A 21,393-nucleotide genomic window follows, 5' to 3' on the forward strand; every position below is an offset into this window, starting at 1 on the left:
CATCAATAGGAAAAGTTTGGGCAGGTTTTTAATGCAAATATATGAATGGGAGATGGTCTTTACATGTTTGGATAAGCTGGAAAGATTTGCCATCACCTATGGGCTATTGGTTCCCAACACCTGGAGAACTCTCCTCTCTGACATTCCATAGCTTGAAAGGTCTCATCCAGTCCATATACACCTACAGAGAAAAGCTGAATAGTTGAAGTCAGAGATGGAGCAATCATGTCCTGCACAGAGAAAAAGCTACTGTTGCACATCCACACTATATATAAATATATACATAATTTTGTCCTGTTTCACCCTTCACAATATTTGCAAAATTCAAGTAAATATTTCCAAGTGACCTAAAAGCTGACAGTTTCTCTTACTGCCTCACACAATTAACCCAAATACACCCATCAGCTCTGGCATCGGTTTAAGAGAAGCCAGGGATGTCATATGTGTTCACATCCTGGCCACATGTGGTGATGGCAATAAATAAATGGTTGCAAATGCATGTGCTGCTTTCTTGATTAGTTTCTTTGCTGTGGGATCTGTTGCATTGCTTAATTTTAATCTACTTTGTATGTTATTCAGATATGAAATTGAGTAGAGTGCAGGGGATGAGGAAACTGCTCTAATTTTTAGGGAGTATACTGCATTTGATTAATTTTATAGCATGCATTGACTAAAAGCTTTTATCCTGGTCTGCTATCAATTTAACTCTCTGTGTTTGTCATTTTTTACTCCTGGGGTCCCACATAATTCAGTTTTGTAAGTTGATTTGATGAATGTTTTCTGATACTTCAATGAAGCCTTTTGGCATTGATTTGCCTATCCCTCGCTTTGCACGTAACTGGACAACAACCCTTGCTGTTGGGTTAGAAATAGAATAGGATTAAATTAAAAGATATGTTGAAAAGAACAGGATGGCCAGAGCAGACGCCTGTTAACAGTGTCCTTTGACAAAACATGAAGTATAAAGCTGAATTGCAAGAGAAAACCATCCCAGGAGGCTTAATGATAACAGTGTTTGCAGCCTGCAAGCCTCCTTTCATCTTTCATCCCACCGTTTCTGCTCTACCTAGCACCTATCCTACATTGCAAGCCACAGACATGGCTCAAGTCTCTCTGCTGGGACAAGGAAACACTGCCAGACCTCCAGAGCTCTGGGGAAGGCACTAAGAGTCTGTGTGAGTTATTTACTGTTATAGGTACTAGTATTTTTTAGCCTCGGCAGGAGGAGGGTGAAAGGGATGAAATGTCACCTTCTTTGTAACACACCTGTACATGCCTTACCCCTGCGGGACAGCAAAACCGACTGTGGAGCTCTTCTTGTTCTTCGGTGGCTTTTACTTCTTGTTTCTGGGCTCACTGCTTGGAAGTTGGAGATACAGACCTAACAAAGGGAGGTGCAAGTACAGTGTGTAGCTCACCAGATGATTTCTTTGGTTTTGAAAATATTTAAAGCAAATATGATGTAAAATGACATTATTTGTGCCTGTCACAGATGCATGTGGATGGGGTTCTGCTGGGGCTATAGCAGAGATGTTCCCTTGTCTGTTTTCAGGTCCTTTAAACATTAATAACTGGCTTTTTTTTTTAGCAGAAGAAAAAGGCAGTATTTATATCAGTGCTTCCAATGATAAGGGCAAGTTCTGAGAGCTTGGTGTTAGCACAGCTTATCAGCACACAGAGGGGCCCCACTGACTGCAGAGGTGGACCTGCTAGATGTGCCCCACCGATTGAACAGCCAACAAAAATGACATCTGCATGAGCAACTGATAAGCACTGCTTCCCAGCATTGAGAAATAATCAGGAAGAGCAGTGATGAGCAGTGAGATATGCAGTGGGTGACAGCTAGGTGCAAGGCTGCACCCTTTCTGCTCCCACCAAAGCTCCACAGACTTTCTATGGAGAATCGGAAGAGGAACCCACAGAACTTTCTTTAATTTAATATTGCAGGCCATAATGGTTCGTGTTTTGGTTTGGGTGGGTTTTATTGCAGTTCACTCATTCCAGGCTATCTCCTGTCCTAAGGCCACACTCTAATCTGGTGACTGTGACACACTAAGAACTTTTACACTGTAGCTGAGATACATTGCCCAAGGGAATGGGGAAGCTTCTCCTGAAGGCTGCTCGCAGCCACAGTCCATGATTTTTCAGCAAAGACTGTACCTCTCACAGGACTGAGAAATGACATTGATAGAGTTTAGAGAAGGAAAATGGTATTAAAATCTCTTCAGATGTAGCTGATGCTACCTCAGCTACCAGGCACTGGCTTCAAACAAGCAGGAACACAAAGAAAACACCACACACTGTTGTCAGCCACATTAATGCTCAGTGTCTCCATTCTGTAGCTGCTTAAACATGATGAAAACAAATCTTTAGCAGTTGGTGCTTCCATCATTAGATCGCACTGTGTTTTCTATTCAGTTGCAAGGACAGCTAATTTCCATAAGTGGGAACAATGTGCTCATATTGCTAATTCATACCACTACACACAATGTTCAGATTACGCTGTGCAGACCCAGATTCCAGTCTCACTCACTAATGCAACTCCCACTTAAATCCAGTTCACTAGTAAGAAGTCAGGAGCTCTGCAGCAAAGCTTGTGACAAATTAAAAGCTGAAAGAGGCCATGAATGAACACCTGATTGTTCTGGTTATAACACTGATATATTTTATTGTGTTTTTATAGTGTTTGAAAAGCAGACCTGGACCTATGGCAAATGGTGAAACGCAGAAGAACCACTGCCAGAGATGATTTGAAGGCAAATGATTTGTCAGGAGGCATCCACAAAGCTGCTGCACAAATTTCCCTTTATCTACTGCCTCTCTGTTTTGGTTTGTAGCGATATGTGGGTGCAGATGGCATATTCTCAGATAAAGAATTTGGGGGTGGATAACAATTTAGAGACAAAAATAGAGCATACAGTACATCTTGGGGAAGGGAAATGTAAACTGATATATTAAGGTTGCTGGTGGCAGGGGCTGGGCAGCTGAAGGGGTTGATACAGCCTTTTTGTGGCAGATGCTTTCTGGTCCTTGCCCCCACATGCAAGGGAGACCTGGTCTCAGATCTAAACTTGTGCTGAAAAGACTCCCCAGAGCTATTTCCAAACTATTTCTAAGAGTGGCACGTATGAGCCCATATGCATGGTCACATACACATACACAGGCAGGTTGAGCCCTCTTTTTGGGGCCTTATGAACCCCATGGTGTGACTGGGGAGCTCCTAGAGCAAGACAGGGCTATGTCAGCTCCAGGGAGCAGAAGACAGAAGTTGACTTGTCAGGTTGGAGTTCACAAGCAGAGGTGTTCCTTTGATGGACAACCAAGAGGGCAGAGCTAAAGATCCCGGTGTGTGCATGTTATGGAAAACTGTTACCACGCTACCTCGCTCAGGGTTGCTTCAGCTCCGTGGAGGCAGGTTGGGCTGGGCTGGGTTAGTCATTGTTTAGTCGGAGGCTTCTAGGGGAAAGAGCCTGTGTAAGAAGCCAGTTTTCACTAGATGGTGCTCTTTCCTGAGCCATCACCGTGCCTGACCCCGCTTCTTGAATCTGGGAACTTCCAAGTGGTCTATCTGCTCCATAACCCCTTCTTGCAGGGTTGGGAGGCAAATAAAAATGTATTTCCAGTGTCCCTGCTCTTATGTGCCTTACCCTGTTGGAGCCACATAAGAAAAAAACTATTGTTTACATCCTGGTTGAAAAGGGTGTACAACGCTGGTACTTTCAGCTTCCAAAACGAGCACACTACAGCAGTGTTGAAACCATTTCTATCATTTCAGTTGATATAAACTGAAACAACAGTGCATATTATGAAAGACAATGCCAAGTTCATACACACGGCTCTTTAGCAGAAAACCTCCTGCACTGTATACAGCATTGTTATTTATTCTACCTAGAGTGAACGTGATGTATAGTAATTACCTGCAGCCTTTGCCCAGTGTTCTGGCCAGCAGCAAGGTCTCTTTGGGAGATATTGTGGTTTTAGGGTTGGTTGTCATGGGGTGAGGCTGCCCAGCCCTAGCAGGGCAGGACACACGTTAAAGTCAGTGTTGTTACTGTCTTTAAGGACATGATCACCTAGCCACTGTCAGGGCTAGCGAGGTACGCACATGTGCAGTAGGTTAAGTCAACTGGAAAGGTCAGGCCACCACATACATGCATTTCCAAAGAGCTTCCAACAGAAATGGTAACTGAAGGCAACTCACCACAACAGATCATGCATCTTCATTCCCAGGGGCCTCCTCAAACCCAACCACACGCAGACCACAGGCCACATGAACTCGTTTGCTAATGGTGGGTTGCCATTTCCACTGCTTTTCTGGGGCAAGGCGTGGGAATGGAACGGGAGATGTTCCTCGATCAAACACACACGCTTCCCACAACCATAGAGGAACCAGGGGAAGATGGTGAGGAGCAGGATGAGGCTGTGGGCTGGCCTGGTGGGGCTCAAGCTGACCTGCCAGTTTTTGTGATCGGCATGTGTGGATGCGCAGCACGTTCAGGGCTGGACAGCTTATGCTTTGTGACTGCTGGAACAAACACAACCCCAGCAAAACAAGCCTCCAAGAAGGATCTCCCTTCAATAAACATAAACCCGCTGCATAAGAAGTTGCCTGTGTCCTTTCGCATCAGCGGCACAAGATTATAAACAAGTAGGCTAGATACAAGGAAGCTCTTCCCTGTGAGGGTGCTGAGGCGCTGGCACAGGGTGCCCAGAGAAGCTGTGGCTGCCCCATCCCTGGCAGTGTTCAAGGCCAGGTTGGACACAGGGGCTTGGAGCAAGCTGCTCTAGTGGAAGGTGTCCCTGCCCGTGGCAGGGGCTGGAGCTGGACGAGCTTTAAGGTCCCTTCCAACGCAAACCATTCTATGACTTAAGCAGCTGCATCTCCCCTAGCTGAGCAAACCGGCCAGGGGACGTGCCCGCAGGTGAGGAATCCGAACCCGCCCAGGCAGCACCGGACCGGGACTCCGGCCTTCCCCCGGCCCGCCCTCACCCTCCTCCCCACCGGGGCACGGCTGAAGCGCACCCGAACCTTACCCACGAACTGGCTCCGCTCGGTACCACCCCCCGCTTCTCACCCCCCACCCGGCCCCGGGGCTCCCCGCTCCGCGCATGCGGGCAATGGCGGGGGCGGGCCCCACGGCTCGGCTCAGGTTGCGAGCCCGCAGCCCCCGGCCCTGCCTCCTGCCCGCCTCCCCGGGCGGAGAGCGCCTGGCCCGGCCGCCTCCTTCCCCCTCCCCGTCCCCTTCCCTCTCCGCCCCGCTGCCAGGGGCGAAGCCGCCCGCCGGGCCCCCGCGGTGAGTGTGCCCCTCCGGAGTTAAGCGAAGAGGGGTTAGAGGGGGAAGTTTGGGAGGCCCATGGAGGATGGGTGGGCTGTCCCCGAAGGTTGGGGGGTCCGCTTCCCGCGCCCTCGCACGCTTCCCCCGCCCTTCCTCCTGCTCCTCTTCCTCGTTTCTTTCTCCTTTTCTCCGCGCAACTTCGCGTGGAGCCGCTCCGGGCCCCTCTTTGCTTTTTCCCCTTTCTCTTTATCGTTATTATTTGGTGTTAATTTATGCCGTGCGTTTCCTTTCGCGGATGCTCCCCGCCGCTATTGTCTGCGGGCCGGCGGTGCGCGGCGGGCCGGGGCCGGGCGGGGTCCCCCCGGGGGAACGTCCCTATTCCCGGGGGAGCGGGCTCGGAGCGTGCCCGGAGTGTGTGCCCGGGTACCCCCAGTACCCCAAAACCCGGCCCCAGCGTCCCCCTCCGCTTCCTCGGTGTTGGGGTTACTGATACCCGCACCCCCAAAATCCCTCCAGCGGCGCTGATGCAACTTTTATCGAAGTTTATTGCAGTTAATCTGGCGTTTCTATCAGTCTCCAGAGCGACAGCCTGGGGTTGGCTTTTCTCACCGTTGGGGCTAAATGGGGCTTTGAGGTTACTCGGGGGGTCATTGCCATGGGGCCCGTTTTGTGCGTTCACTCTGTTGCTTGAAAATATAATGCTTTTCTTTACTTTACGAGTGGAGACACTCTTCTTTTGAAGAGAATGCAGGAGTTCCTGGAGGAGGATTGATAAAGGGTGGTTGTTTCTTAACCTGTAAATTGTCAAGAGTTTATTAATGCACTTTCTGTGTTTGTTATCCCTGCAAGTCATATAAGGGAGTTGGGATTTGTAGAGATCCATTTTGTTGACCTCTGTAATGGGTCCTGCTCCAGTGTCCTTCATGGGGCTCCGCATTGACTGGAGCTCAGGAGTGGAAAAAAAGTGTTTTTTAGCAGTTGTTTTCTGTTGTTGTTGAAGAACGTGCTGTACTGATTCTGTTGCAGATGACCAGATAGGGACTCGATAAAGGGATTAGAAATGCTGTACTTCTGCAGGGCAGTTAGTTGCTCTAATCTTGGTCAGCCCTAAAACTTTAGGTACTCATGGAGATATGCGATGCAGTAGAAAATATGTAAAGCATGTAGCGTCAGAGCTGAATTTAGACAGTTGGTCTGAGATCCATGAGTGTCTTGTGTGCTGGGAGTTTGGCTAATGTAATCTAATCAGTTTTAAAGGGCTAAGCTACATTATTTCTGTTCTTGGTGACTCTGCGCCTTAAAATCAGCCCCTTGCTGGGTGTGTTTTTCATGTTCTGCATGCCCTTGCCAAGCTATTGTGGAATTGCAAAGGTGAACCAAGTTCCACATAGTTCCTTAAAGGTAAGGCACTAATGATTCATTTATTACTGTGTTAGAGGAGGTGTATTTTTATACATGGATACCTCAGTAGTGGGAGTAGGTTGACATTAACCTCATAACATCCATGCTTGTGGATAGAAGCTTTCCACCTGTACTAGAGGAGTGTTTACTCAGGAGGTGTTTGCTGTGGTTTGGGCCACCCTGGTCCAGGTTGTTACCTTCTGTGGTAACAATATCTTGCTTGGACACTTGGGGTTGGTTTTTTACAAGCCTGGTAGCAGAGTAAGGGTGAATTAGGCAAGGTGAGGATCATCTGGGCATGTGTTGTCCCTTGGCATGAGTTCAAGCATATACCTGTCTTCTGTGTTCGTGGGTTGAGCCTAATATGTCCCCTGTCTGTCCTTCCAGCACTGGGCAGTGCTGGGCAGACAGGCTGGCCTGGGGCTGTTGCTAGAAGGGCATGGATATGGGGTTCTGCAAGGCTGACAGGTTTTGTAGGTAGCCTGAATGACGAGTCTCCCGCAGGTAGTGTGGATGTGCCGCGTTCTGTGGCAGCTTTCCAGCCTGCATCTCCTGCCTGGCTCCAGTGGCCGACATAGCCCAAGAGGTGAGGATACAACAGTTGGAAGGAACAGAGTCCAGCCAGGGACTGCAGCCAGAAAGGCAGGAGCTCGAGGTTCCTGATTTACAGCTTCACAGCATCAAAGGAGGAAAACGCAGTTAAGAAGTCAAAGCTTCTCATGGAACAGAGCTCTGCCAGGTACTGTCCGATGATGGATGTTTTTAAACACAGTCCATAGGGAAGCTTGGAGACTTAGGCTAATGCAGAACTTGCTACTAATCTCTCAGCAGGATATACTCCTGAGTAAACTGTGTTCTGGTCTAGGGTATGCTCCTGTGTAAAGAGGAGGATTAAGTACTGCTAAAGGAATCTGGTTATTCCATCCAAAGCATGAATTAAGGCAGTGGTCAATAAATTATACTAGAGGAAAAAAACACTAGTAGGTTTATTGGTGCTACGCACATGCTCCTGTGTTACGAAGGCAGTGGGTGCTTCCATATAATTTTCTGCTGGCATAGTAAGTTTTAATAGATAACTGTGTAAAAAAATAATTAGTAGAAGTTGTCATTTCTTTTCCACGCTGTTTCCAGGACACCAGTGTCTTTGTTTTCTCTTCCTGGTGTTTGGTGGTGATCCTTGAAGTCCTTGAAGCAGCTTGGAAGCTTTTCTACTTACCTGTACCTGGTTATCTCTGTAATCTGCTTGAGTGCTCTTAAATGTTATTTCTATAGGGGTTCCCCACACAGGTGATAAATAGCCTGAAGTAAACTAAATCACATAGCTGATTAGTATGGAGGACCTGTTCAGTTTTGGTTTCTTCTACCAGTGGAAGGCAGGAATAAGATGCTAGATTTGAGCAAAAGGCTGGATAGTTCAGGTGGCCATAAAGGCATGATATACCCTCATGAATAATCGTGGCCTGTGTTTTACCAGCCTTCTGGACAGGGAGTTGGCAGCTTGTGTGGTTTCCACTTGGAGGTTAATGTAAGCAGCATCCTATTTACAGGTGCATGGGGTGGGAAGCATCTCACAGCCTGCAGCTTGTGATTATGGGTGCTGCTTGGTGCCAAGTGCTCATGTGTTTCTTGCTTGCATTGATCACCTGTAGGATAGATAAAGGTAATAAGTGACTTTCTGAAGCAACTGATGGCTTTGGGTGTAGATAGAGCTCTGCTTTGCTGCTGTGGGTTTTGCCGTGGGGGATATAATCCAGTTGGGAGCTTGGTTCAGGGCTGGCACTTGCCACCTGAAGAGTCACTTCAGGAAGGGCTGCACTTTTTCTAAATCAAAACTTGTTTGGGTGTTGGGTACAATGGGATTTTTATGAACAGCTTAGTCATGCTTCACTTTTCTCCATTAAAACAGCTGTCAACAATCTTGCTGTGGGGAGGGAATCGGGCCACTCCTTGTACTTACTGAGTAGTTAAACACTTCAGCCGTGGTGTTGCAGCCTGGCATTGCACTTCTTAGTTACTTTTAGGAAAAAAAAAGCTGTAGATGTGGCATAATTTGTCATTTTATTTCTTTATTTATAAAACCTGCCTTTCTCCCTTGCAAATGACCTTTCTTTATGGAGATCTAGAAGGCAAAGCACATCACTGGGAGTTAGCTGGTTAGTTACTTTGGTTAGTGATAAGCAAATATGATGGAAGCGCTCCAGGGAAAGCAGCTACAGCAGGGAATGGGAACTTGGTGCTGCAGTCAAGCTATACAGATCTTTTTCAAAAAGGTATATCTCTGGGTTTTATGGCCCTTTGTCACGGGAACAGGGTGGCTCCTCTGTTGATGTCTACATGACAAATACACTGTGAGGCCACAAATCCCATAACAGTTTGATGTCCTTCCAGAGACCGCTAGTGGAAGCATGCAATAGGTAAAACTTTTTTCAGTGTTATCCTAAACTCGAACTGTAATTTCGTCTTCTCTTTTTGTGCATCGGTGTAGGTGTAAGCAGCCTCTTGCAGTTCACCAGCTGGGCCATTCTGGGGTTTGTGGGTCTGGTTGGTGAACCAGGCTGGGAGATGGATTCTAGTTAAGAATTTATGGTTTTTCTTCCTGTACAATTCATACCTTTGGTCAGTTCAGCAAAAGAGTTCATTCTTCACGTGGATCAGTTCCCTGGCTTGTGTCCCCTCATGGTATGATGAGCAGCTGCTGTGGCAAAGGCTCCAGTGCTTCTACCAGGAGAAATGCTCCTGGAGCTACGCCCTTTTCTGATTGCAAAGAAGGCATTTGACTGTGGTGCCTGTCCCTGTTTTATAGCATGTGAAGATGGCAGGCGAGATAGATTTGTTTCTAAGATAAGCCAGTGAGTTAGAAGTCAAAATATTTCCTTTTTAAGTTCTCTAAGACTGCAATTACCTCTATCTAGAGTAAAGAAATTCTCTGCAAAATTCTGCCTTGCCATTATTATAATCTCATTTATAACCATTTTAGGTATGCTTCTAAGTTCTTGAGGAACAGGAAGAAAGTGTAATCACAAATATTTTTAAGGAGTCAACAGTCCTTAAAAGTATGCAGTGTGCTATCTTGCAAAAAGTAAGCTTTAATTCAGTTGCAGCTGTAATGGCTCACATGTTGTGACATGGCCAGGCAGTCTAGCGAGACTCTTTTGTATATATTACAAAATAAAACACCTAAAAATCAGATGCTGAAGAGTTTATTGGGTGGTTTTTGTGATGGGCGAATAAAAGCTAAATTCTTTCCTGGCATAGCTGTGTAGTTCACACAAGCCAAGTTCATTGGGAACTTCTCAGATATTGCATGTGGGATTGGAGTAAGTGTAAGGAAAAAACAGCCCTCAAACTGTTGTCAGCACCTCCTACAGCATTTGTGTTGAGGGCTCCAAATACACAGTATATTCCAAACATGTTTTGTGTATGAGGCTGGGTTTGGTGCACCTGGGCAGCCTCTACAGTTCATCAGAGGACCTTGATTTTGGCCTTGGCTGCAGCATCCACAGTGGTGCTTCTTCATAGGTTAGGTTGTAATTCTGTCGCAGGGGTTCATTTGGTAGAGTTAATCCTCCTTGGCCTCTTGTATTTTCTTGAATCTCTTTCCCCTTCTCAGGAACCAGGAATTAGCTTTTAATATTGCTCCAAAATGATCCAGTCTCTTAATTCACTTGTTATTGGTGATTCCAAAAATCATTGCTTTTCCCATCTGGCTGCTTTTGTCTTTCCAAAACCATTGATAATTTTTTAATCAGTAGATGTGGCAACTGAACTGTCACAGTTTTGTTTTATGTTTGATCCTTGCACAAGGCCACTTTTTGATTTCCTTGGCAATTGTGGGATATTGACTAATGGGTCATATTGGTGAGTTGGATCCCACGTAGTTGCTCTTCTGAGACACTGTTTTAAAAGTATGAGTGGAGGTATGTGCAACTGATCCATAGCATCTCGATTTCAACCACTTGTTTAATTTCCTAATAGACTATGCAAGATGTTTAGCATTTGCCAGAATAGCTTCTGACACCAACACACTGTTGGTGTATTATTTTGCCTTCATTCAGGTTAGTCTGCCTTCCAGAGAAGTCATTGCATTTAGTCTTCTTGCTGAGCTGTTTTTAAGTTGATGTTACATTTGCAGAATACCTGGTGAGAGATCCCCTAACTGTTGTTCGATGTCAGATGTTACGCACAGTGTGACAGCACTGCTGAGATTAGCTTGATCCAGTGTAAAAGGAAGGATTTAAGGATTTTCTTCTGTAGCAGCTACTTCAGGTTTTATTCCTGAGGGGGAGGGAAAATAACTAATGGATTACTCAAATTACCAGGCTGAATTTTGGTGAGACTCATCCTCCATGAGCATGATGTAAGGTGGTCATTTGAAAGCAGAAGGGTGTATGTAATTTGGTGATGATCTCCACGACTTTGTGTCGAGAGAAACTACCCGATGTGTCATGTTTGAATCCCCTGTGCTTTTTATCACCCATGACTAATGCAGATTGGAGCAGTAAGTTATGCTAAAATCTGTGACGTACTTGGTAGCTTCATCTAAATTGTATCTGAGGTTTCTGGCAAAGTTACTTGGGAAAGTAAATCTCTTTCCCAATGTATCTCTGCCCCAGTGGTGTAGCTGTTCTGCAAGTCTGAATGCTGCAGTTACTAAAACCATTACAAACAAGGATTTTGGCACGGAGCAGCTGTTCTAAACAGGGCTGTCTTCAGACTCAAACTACTGACTCACCCTTTCTTTTCCATGGATTAGCACACCTGGCATGTGTCATGCATGGATGCTGGCCGACTCATCATGTTCTTGCAGGTATCCCTATTCTCAGCATAGGGAAGATTGGAGGTGTGTGTGTGAATTGCACAGCAACCTGCAGGAGATAACAACCTCCTAATGGAAGCTAATGCTGAGGATGTGTTGGTCCAAAGACTCTTCCTGCCGTGTCCCTATTGCAGGGCTGCAGGAGAGATGCTGCTTTCTCTGCTCCTGCCATGTTTTAGGGTAGCACAGAGCTGCTGCTTGTGTGAAATCCTTTCCTCAAGTGCATCCAGATGAAGAACTGTTGTGGGTCAGGCCATAGTCATCCAGCCTCATTTCCTGCCCCATAGTGTTTGTTGTGGGCCTCCAGTGCAAGAACAAGCCAAGGGGATCACACTGGTGTCTGTGAGCATAGTGGGCTTCAATACCAGGATGTATGGCACATCTGTCTTCCTGGCACATGTGCCTCTCAACACCCAGCCCAATCTTTTAACCTGCTGTCAACAGAAAGAGAGGGGAAAATAGGGGATGCTGAGGCACAAGATTGCTGGAGTGAATGTCTTGCTTGTTTTATACACTGGTTTCCCTCCTGAGTTTCCTCTGGGATGCTGAAGCCTTTGGTCCCACAATAGCTGTGGGACAATGAACGCTCAGATGGAGGAAGCAGGTGTTAAAGAAAGGGGGGGAAATGGTTTGTATTTTGGGGGGAAGGGGAGACAGGATGGCCAGATTTGACCCTTATACAAAGTAATTTCTTTTGGAACATGCACTAGTGCATATCACGCTTCCTAATTGCCGAATTCACAAGTAAAATGGCAGTAAAACTGGGATGTGCCCTTTATTTTTGAGTTAGTATCACTTAGTGAGTCAGCTGAGAAGTGAGGCTTACGTGATGTACCTTTGATGCTACGTGATGAATTTTGCTGTGGTTTTGTTCCCTGGTACTGTAAATCTTTCACTGCAGCAACAAGGCTGTGGTACAGGCAGCACTGGACCTCTTAAAGTCTGCACTTTGTACTTTGGGAGTGCTGGTTCTAATTGTTTTAATCTAGGTCACATGTAAACTCATTTGTCTCCAGTTTTGTTTTAAAACAGTTTCTGTAGTTTGGTCTGAAGGTCTTTGAGTTGGTGCAGAGGATGATTGTGGAGATAAAACAGGCTGGTTCATGTGCTACAGGAGATGTGTCTGCATCTGTAGCTGAAAGACTTCCCATCTGGGGAGGAATGACAGCACTTTGTTTCAGTGGGGTTTCCAGCCTGTGCAGCAGCTTATCTTGAACATGGGAGTCAGTTTTTCCATCACTGAGTGGTTTGCAGCCGCTCCACCCATTTTTATGATGAGTGATCACAGTCTAAGAGCGCAGTGGAACACAAGAGGTGGTGAGCAAACCTTTTGTTGCATTAAATGTTTATAGTTTCTCTTCTAGCAGCTGCGAAGAAGGTAGGTTATACAGAGTAAACCCCTTTAGAAAGAGGAGAAATAAACACTAAATCCCTTTTATATGAGTTGTTGTAAAAGGAAGATTTGGGTAATGAATGTTCATTTCACAAGGTTCAGGTGAGTCTTTACACTTCTATGCAATGCAAAGCGAAATGTTGCTGCACGTGTTTCTGTTAACTGCAGGTTTTTCTATATGAAGTAGTGTGGCTGCCAACAGGAAAAGGAATAGACGTTGTCTGTTGTGGAAGGATGCTGAGGGTTGTGTTGGGACCTGCTGTGTGGCTGCATTTGTGTTGGTGGCTCTGTGGAGTCCTGTTGACTTGGGCATGGGAGTTTGAATCCACTGTGCAAATGGAGGCTTGGGAGCTCCAAAAATTTGGAGCTACTTTTCCACTTTGGAAATGAATTAATTTTGGCTGATTCTGTTGGTAATGTAGCCTGAAGAGGGCTGGAGGCTGAGGTTTGAGCATTTAACTAGGTTAACAATGCGCTTAATCTAGGTGAAAAGCATGTTCTTGTCTGGGTCTTGCTTGTCCATTTTGCTGGAGGGAGTGGGGTGGTAGGAGCTGATTTCCTGGTAGCTCTTTCACAGTTAAAGAAGGGCCTTGGTCCCAGTTTTCATGAGCAGTGTATTAAGCTAGAAAAAGAGCTAGCTTGTTGCTTCAAGAGCTTACAAGCTAAAACTGTGGTTAATAAAAATGCTTGCTTGGATGTTAAGAGGATTAATTGTTTGTGAAGTGCATTGGAAGTGGAAGAATTATAGTAGTACTTAAGTGGTAGCAGGTTGCGTGTCACGCATCTTGTGCATTTGTTTCCCCCTCTTTGCAGTTGGATTACAAGCAGCATTCATTGGTCTATATGAAATTGATGTGTCACCCCCATCTTTTCCTGTATTTTGGGAATTTTACAATTTACTTACGTACCTTTAAGTGTGCCTTTAAGGTGGTAAAATGTTGTCTCATCAGGTGTCATACCTGGAGAAGAGGTGCCAAGCTAAATGTTATGTGCTTCCTCGTGCAGCTGGAACTGGCTCTATTTGAACTACGGGGCTTAGACCTCCCTGTTTTTTTCCTTTATCAGATTAGCTAGGATTTTGGCAGGACTTTGTGCTGCTTTTTCTTAGCCAATCGACTTGCCTGTGAGTGTTCAGGAACTTGCTTGCTTTATAATCTCAAAGTTCAGAAGTCATCAGGCTATTTGAGAGTAATAAGCGATCCTAGCCTATGCTTACTGCAAGCATTTAGAAGGAAAACACTTCACTAAGCAGAAAGCAGGTTTTGAAATGGAAATCAAAACTACTTGAGGAGGCTGGAGGACTTGTGGCAACGAAAGTGGTTGAAAATGTGTAAATCTTCCTGAAATTGCAAAATGTGAGTGGGCTTTTTTTACCCGTTCTTTATTGGATTGTTTGTGTGACCCTGCTGGTATGTCAGTTGGTACTACGAGATGGGAGATAAATGGCTGTCATACACTTACTGTGTTATTATTGCATTAAATAAAAAGATTGAGCATTTGAAATGGCTGAAAAGGATAAAAGTACCAAGTGAGAGTAAACTTACAAGGGTTATTAGTGCTTTGCTTAGAATATTCATTTTGTTCCTCTCTCCCAGAACTAATTTGTCATATCTTTTACTAAAAACCTAGTCTCATCTGTGCTTCTGATATTAATTAAAAAGAATTATGCCATTTATATAAATACCTGGGTGTATTTATGCTGTGGGCTTGTGATATTTAAGGGCCAAGAGAAAATTAGGCCATTTCAGAGGAAGCAGTCTTGTTAGGTTTGGTCTTTGGGAATGATAAATCGCTTGGTGTTTGCATTGGGAGACCTATTATTTTCTTTGTAGGGATATTTTTGACTTTGGATAAGGCTGGATCTGAGCCACTGGATAACTTGAGGATGAAGAAGGAGACTTCGTTTAGCGTTTGATGGAGGTCAGAATGAGGAGTGGGAAGGTGTTGCAGTGTGGCTGTGTTAATGTGGTTGTGATGCTCAGTAGAGCAGTGTCTTCAGCTCCTGCACAAGAGATGTAAAGCTGTCTAGCTGGGATGAAGTCAGTTCTGGTCAGTTGGCAAACAGAAAATGAAGTTCCTGTGATGGAGAGGATAGAGAGAGCTGTTGGGATGTTGCTAGACAAGAGCCTAGCAGCAGTGGGGAATTTGGGAATACGCCCGGGCTGGGGAATGCACTGACAAGCTCTGTGAACGTGCCTTCCAGCCAGGGAGAGTTGTGGGGTGGCAATGGCATGGACCACCCTGTATGTTGGGAACTAATTGTCACCTCTGCTGCTTGCTCAGCTTCAGCATTAGCAAGCCATGCCTCATGGCTTTTGGATGTGTCCTGGGCACACTCTGAGGGTGCAGGATTAATCCTGTTTGTGGACTTCGAGGAGAAGGTTTAATTCAGTTCTTAGTGCAGGATGCTGAGGCCCCAGTACCAGGTCCTGGCTGTAGTTGCCTTGGTCAGTGTCCTTGCCTGTGAAGGAGCACAGGCAGGGTCAGAACAGACTTTGAGTTTTGGTCACCTTTTTAAAACTATGTGTCCTCAATGCCTGTTATTGAGAAAATAAATCTTGTCTGATATGTCCAACCCAAAAGAGTGATTGTATATCAAGCAGCCAGGAAATCGAGTAAGTCCTGATCTATTCTTAATTTCTTGTGTTTCCTGTGGTTTTATTGTTTGTATTACCAGCCCTAATGTTTACATACTTTTGAATGAGCTTTTCTTTTTTTGGAAGATACTGCTTTGTTCATGTGCCTTGCAGAACAGGTTCTTCCATTTTTTTTCTCCCTAATAACCAAACAACTTACATTCTCAAAGGAGTAGGAGAGGTGTAAAAAGGGAAGATTGTAGGAAACACCAAAGGGAGATACCTAAGAATAGAATTCTTGCTGATGATATGCTAAGACTCATTCTAAACTTGTATCTACCCTTCCAAATGTCCTTGGGCTCTCTGAGAGCTTTGTAAACTTCTTCCATATCAAATTGCATGCTTGTGGGTTTTTTATCTGAACAGCAGATGCATTCACAGTCAGCGTTTTAAATGCAAAGGTGCTTCTGTGAAAATGCTTGTAAGGACAAAGTCATCCTTCGCACTAAAACCCCAAAGAGTTAGTAGGGCAAGTCAGTGGACTCGGCAGGGTTAATGTTTAAAAGCAATGCTGGTGAATGTTGTCCAGCTATTAACATTCCAGCTATCTGGAAACTGGTGTAGTCTTTATTTTCCTGTGAAGTAAGGAAGATCTCATGGTTATGTTCCCTGCCTTTCCTCTTGGTGTGGGAGAGTGATAGAGAATGTTCTTCTGGAGGCTTGTCCCTTGGTACATCAGCTTGCCGCCTTTTCCATGGGTAGTTAGTTTATGTTCCTTTAGGAACTAATGTGAAATTGCTAACTTAATAATGCCTCCAAAGAAGTTGTGATCAGCCTTTATCTGCAGGTGTTACTGTTCCGTACTGGATTTCCATCTACTCTCCGAATACGTATTCCTTTCAAGAAGTAAGGCAGAACTTGAGGACTTTATTTCTTTCAAGTCTGTTCTCTCTGCCATGAAATAAACCCTATTTGCACATTGATGAATAGTGGCTAGGAAGCCTGTCTGGTTCTGCAATGGGATCCATAAATAGCGTTAGTGTCTGGTTTACTTTGGGAAGGAAGGTGTCCTGTTGTGGAGGAGGGGAGCCTTGCGCTCCCTCACAGTGAAGTTGCCCTGTCTGGTCAATGTTCACCAGCACCATGCTTCAAAAGAAACATGAGCCAGACCGTGTAGCTTAAATATTTGAAGTACAGAGCCCCTTTAAAAGTTCAAACAAACACTGATTTTAATAGAAATGGGTAATACTTATTTTTCTCTATACCTCTGTTGTGGGCTCAGGAAGGACTTTATGGATCATAGAGCTGGTGTGAAAAATGCTTTCCTCATTACCCTTCCAGTCTCTTGCTGCAGGGAGCACCTCAGGACAGGCAGAGTGCATCGTCATATGTGGTCTGTGTATAACGCTCTAGTGTATTTGGGTAGATGGGACAGTGCTTGGAGTAGCTGTTCTGGTTGCCAGACTGGATCTGGCAGCTAATTCCCAAACTTGTTGAGTCTCAGGATTGAGGTTTGGATGAATGCCTCCAAAATTCACCCTCCCAACCATCTCTAAGGGTATTTTCTGAGCCAGGAGTGCCAAGCTTGGTCTTTGACATTTGATTTGTGGCACAGTTGCTAAGCGAGAAACTGTCCTCTGTACTAGGTTAAAAACTAGTTCATTCTGGAAAGTGGAAGGAGAAACTTCCAAGTGGTTTATGGACCACGCAGTTAGCATCACTGATGTCCCAGAAGCAAGTATACATGCACTCTTCTTGCAAAATGGCAATGGCAGATAAGCAGCACGAGGCTGTTCTGAGAGCCAGCGAGCTTGGGATGCTGGCCTGTTTGGATGGCAGCAGGCAAAATGAAACTAAGGAAATATTTCAGAACTTGAATTGAAAAAAGATTGTGTTTTTTGCCCCCTGCGTGAAGGCAGTGGTGAAACACTCCCCCCACTGTGCCGTGTTTTCCTTCTTTAAGCTGCTTGTGGTACGGTTCTTACTGAATGTTGTGAAATGTAAATAACGCCAAGGTAGTGAACTCGGCGTTCCTGGCTCCTTGGCAGTGTTTGTGAATGGAAACATCTGTCTGAGTCCCCTCTGGTTTTCTTTTCCCTCGCACAGCTGCCCACTTTAAGCGTGGCTCAGTGCGGGGCCGTACGTGCTGCCAGGTCCTGGAAAGCCTCTCCTTAACTTTTGCGTGCGTACACTGCACAAAATGGAGGAGGGTCTAAAATGTGCGATTAACTTCTTTTGCTTTCGTGAGGATTTTAGTGCAAGTCAGTCTTGTGCTTGGCTGCAAGGGCCGGTGCAGGGTAGACCTGATCTTGTGCTCTTGACAAGAGTCTGGATCTTCTCCTGGTCTATGCATCTCGCTTGGATTTCCCTCTTAAATCACAGCCCCTTGCTTTGCAAATAGCTATTCCCTGTGTCTCCTATTCCGATTATACAGATTGGCTCTGGCAGGGTGTAAGATTCGCTTTGGAAGCTCTGTTGGTTTGCAGGCTTGGGGATGGGTGGGAAGAGTTGAACTGCTTTTACATGAAACCACCTTAAAGAGGAGTTGGAGTGAAGGGAATGACACAAAACTTCAGCAGCAAGTGCAGAGAGTAGGGTGGGAAACCACCCTGGTAATTCACTTGGTGTTTTTCCTTGAGATTGAGTGGGAGACCTCTGTAGCTTTTTACTAAGTGGGCATTAAAAAAGAAAAGGAAAACCCAAATCAAAAAAAAGCCAAACCAAACCCCCCAAAGCTAAGAAACCATGCAGAAAATGTAGGAAGTGTGTAACCAGTGTTTTGTGATTATGAAAGGTAGTAACCTGGGCTTCAGAGCTTTAGGTCAGTGACTGGGGTGGGTGTTGTGTACCTGCACCACTGACAACTTGTAAACTTCAGACAATGCTTTAGGATCATTTTCATTTAAACTACAGAAATTGTCGTGTTTTGTCATGTCAGTTTTAGAAATTGAAACGTTGCCTTTACAAAGGGGTTTCCTTTTACTTTTCAACTCACAATTTTAATCATAAATTGGGTAAAATGGGGAGAGGGAACAGAATGCCCTTGTTTATAAAGGTAGAAATGTCAGCTGTTTTCCTTTTCCCCTCTTTTCCCATCCCGTGTGTGCATGCTGAAAGAAATACCCGCTTTTTAAACAGATCATAAACCTTTCTAGCACATGGTGTTGGCTTAAAGTGAGGCTTCATGGCCAGCCTTGACGGGGTAAGGGTATATTAGGTGAAATAATACAACAGGCTGTGATGCATTTCTGAAAATGCTTTTGCATGTTTTTAAAGTTTTAAGCAGTATTTCTTTTGCTGTCAGTATGTGAAAAATGATTTCTCTAAGGGAAACCTGAACTGTGCTAGCCAGGGAATAGTTCTGCGTGCAGTATATCCAGTTCTGATAGAAAGGGGGTTGTTCTTAACGTAAATCACATACCAGGAGTTAACTAAGATTAAAATTACAGTGAAGACAGGCTAATAAGGGTTTTACTCTGCTTAGGAATTTGACTTAAAGGCTGCATTGGAGCCTGAAGTTGAATTTGAGCTGCCAATTCAGTTGAAATGTAAAATGCCCCCTGTCCTGCCTGGAGTCAGCTAATGCTGGATTCTAACTGATTATTCTTTTTTTATTCTCCTTTTCATTGGACAGATTTATAAAGAATTATTCTGATGATTTTATTTTCCCCTCTGAGTCATTCCAAAAGCTGATACAAAGCATCACTGCATAATGGAGTGGGGGATGTCTGTGCTTCTGCTATCTCTCTAGTGTCTCTTCAGGATTTCCAGCCCTGCAAATAATTGTTCAAGGCAAAGGTACATTAATGTTATTTGATGTACAGGAAGTTTATAAATAGCTGTTGTATTTTGCCATAATTACATTTGCAGTGATGCAGGTGTTTAGTCTTGCCCATAGTCAGGAAAACCAATGCTTCAAATAGATAGATCCGTAAGAACATACGGATGAGGAGGCGGGGTGTAGGTTTGAAGGGAAGTGCAGCAGCTATGTTGAGTTTACGGGTTGAAAAAGGGGATTTCAGGACATGTGTTGCTGATGGCACTGCTGCCGTGGCTTGGCTTTGTAACAGCTTTGGTGTGTGCTTCTCACCCCTGAACCTGTCATCAGCTCATGTGATGCAAAACCCCTTCTCTTGGTAGTGTTGTCAGTGGGGGAGCTACGTGTTCACCCTTGAGCAGCTGGTTAGGTGACACCCCGCGTCTCCTCCAGACAGCGAGAGTGTTAAAACACTTCATTAATACTTGAGTGCTCTCAATGAGATGTCTGAAGGAAATGAAATACTGTCATTAAAGTAATGCTGTCAGAAATGCCTGAAACCGGCTATGATGGGACACTGGCTCATCCTACCCTTGCGCTGGGAGCATGGCTGGGTGCAGTGGGAGGGTGTCCTGTTTTTCACTCAACTTTATGACCTTGTATCACCAGCCCATGAGTATATTTGGGAACAGACTGATGCAGGAGAGAGGATGATATGCAAACAGGAATGTTTGTGGGTGATGCTCATAGCTGAAACGAGCTTGGACTAGTTATTTTGAGAGAGGAAATCTTGGCTCATGTTCATTGAACTCAGTGACCAAGAGCAGCCTGTAATGTAGGAGAAAGGGATGGAGAGAAAGGAAGGAGGCGGTGAGAGGTACCAAAGACATGGAGCACCACTCGCGTTCTCTCTTCTAAGTCCTCTGTTTTTCTTCCCTCCAGAGGTGGCATTTTCCAAGTGGTCTCTGAGGTTTGGAAGAGAATTGATGTGTGTGCAGGGATCTAGTATGCAGAAAATTCACGTGCTGTACGCAAACTCAGCATGAAAGTTTATAACAGAAAGGTGCGTGGTGATGTCTTCAGTTGAGTTTGGCTCTGAAGCGTCAGGGATGTAGCAAAATGCCTGGTACCAGCCCATGTGGTCTGGTACAAAAAATACAGAACATTGTCCCAATCTTGTTTAATATTGTTCTTGAGTTCCTCTCTCAACTTTTGATATTCTTGAAGAATTAGCTGCTTTTTAAAGCAGTGCTCGATGTATTTAGAAAGAAATGGTGCTGCCTCTCTAGAAAGGAGTCATAGGGTCACAGAATGGTTTGGGTTAGAAGGGATCTTAAAGCTCATCCAGTTCTAACCCCCTGCCCCGGGCAGAACCTTCTACTATAGCAGGTTGCTCCAAGCCCTGTCCAACCTGGCCTTGGACACTGCCAGGGAGGTCAGCTTCTCTGGGCAACTTGTTCCAGTGCTCAACATCCTCACAGGGAAGAATTTCTTCCTGATCTCCAAGTATTCCAAGTGTCCAGTTAATCCAGCAGAATTGTGAACCAGCGCATGGTACCGTGCCAGTGTGTGTTTACAGCTGTAATTGTGAATGACTTGCTCTGTGAGACAGAGCTTCAATACTGCCTTTTTGTTATAAATACAGCATCTTCTGTGCTATTGTTTAAAGGCTCTTCTGAGAAGTCTGATTTAATAGGGGAGCTGAGTGAATAATGCAGAAACTTTTGACCAAGCACTGTTTAAATTTTTAAATGAGCTCACCATAACCTTTTTATGCACCCCTCCTGCATGTGTCATACAAATATTAGAGTAATTGAGTTTTACTAGTGCAAATGTTTCTGTGAAACAAAGTTTTAGAGCTTGATATATGACTGTTTATGGAAAAGGGAATGTTAAAATCTCACACACCAGTGTCTATGCCAGAAACTTGTGCTTGCTTACTTAGGATGGCGGGGGGGGACGGGACCCTCGGCTTCGTTTGAGCAGTCCTAACAAACTAAGCTCATTTGGCAGATGGACTCGTATGCGGTTTAAAAGCTGCACACACATTTGAAAGCATTTCAGCTGTATCTCTTTTCCAGGCCATTCTACAAACAGTAGCAGTACTTTAAAATATTTGCCTTTTTCAGATAAGTGCTGTTTCTGACTCTTTTTCCTCTTCTCCCCCCTTTACG

The 21,393-nt window shown here is 44.9% G+C and overlaps 1 protein-coding gene across 16 annotated transcripts in view; it reads left to right on the forward strand.

Annotated features, from left to right (window-relative positions):
• Window positions 1-5,177: 5,177 nt before the first annotated feature.
• AKAP13 (A-kinase anchoring protein 13) overlaps window positions 5,178-21,393 on the forward strand; it is a 208,590-nt gene continuing 192,374 nt past the window's right edge. For 14 of the 16 annotated variants that reach the window (XM_057420062.1, XM_057420324.1, XM_057420578.1 and 11 more), the window contains exon 1: window positions 5,212-5,294. The gene's annotated coding sequence lies outside the window, so the exon portion shown is untranslated. Of the gene's footprint in view, window positions 5,295-21,393 lie in introns of all 16 variants that reach the window. The other 2 variants (XM_057420147.1, XM_057420493.1) reach the window with 1 other exon arrangement.

This window comes from Pezoporus wallicus, unplaced genomic scaffold (genome assembly GCF_028554395.1).
Source record: "Pezoporus wallicus isolate ANWC-B61680 ecotype Strahan unplaced genomic scaffold, APGP_CSIRO_Pwel_v1 contig_3952, whole genome shotgun sequence".
Classification (NCBI taxonomy): Eukaryota; Metazoa; Chordata; class Aves; order Psittaciformes; family Psittacidae; genus Pezoporus; species Pezoporus wallicus.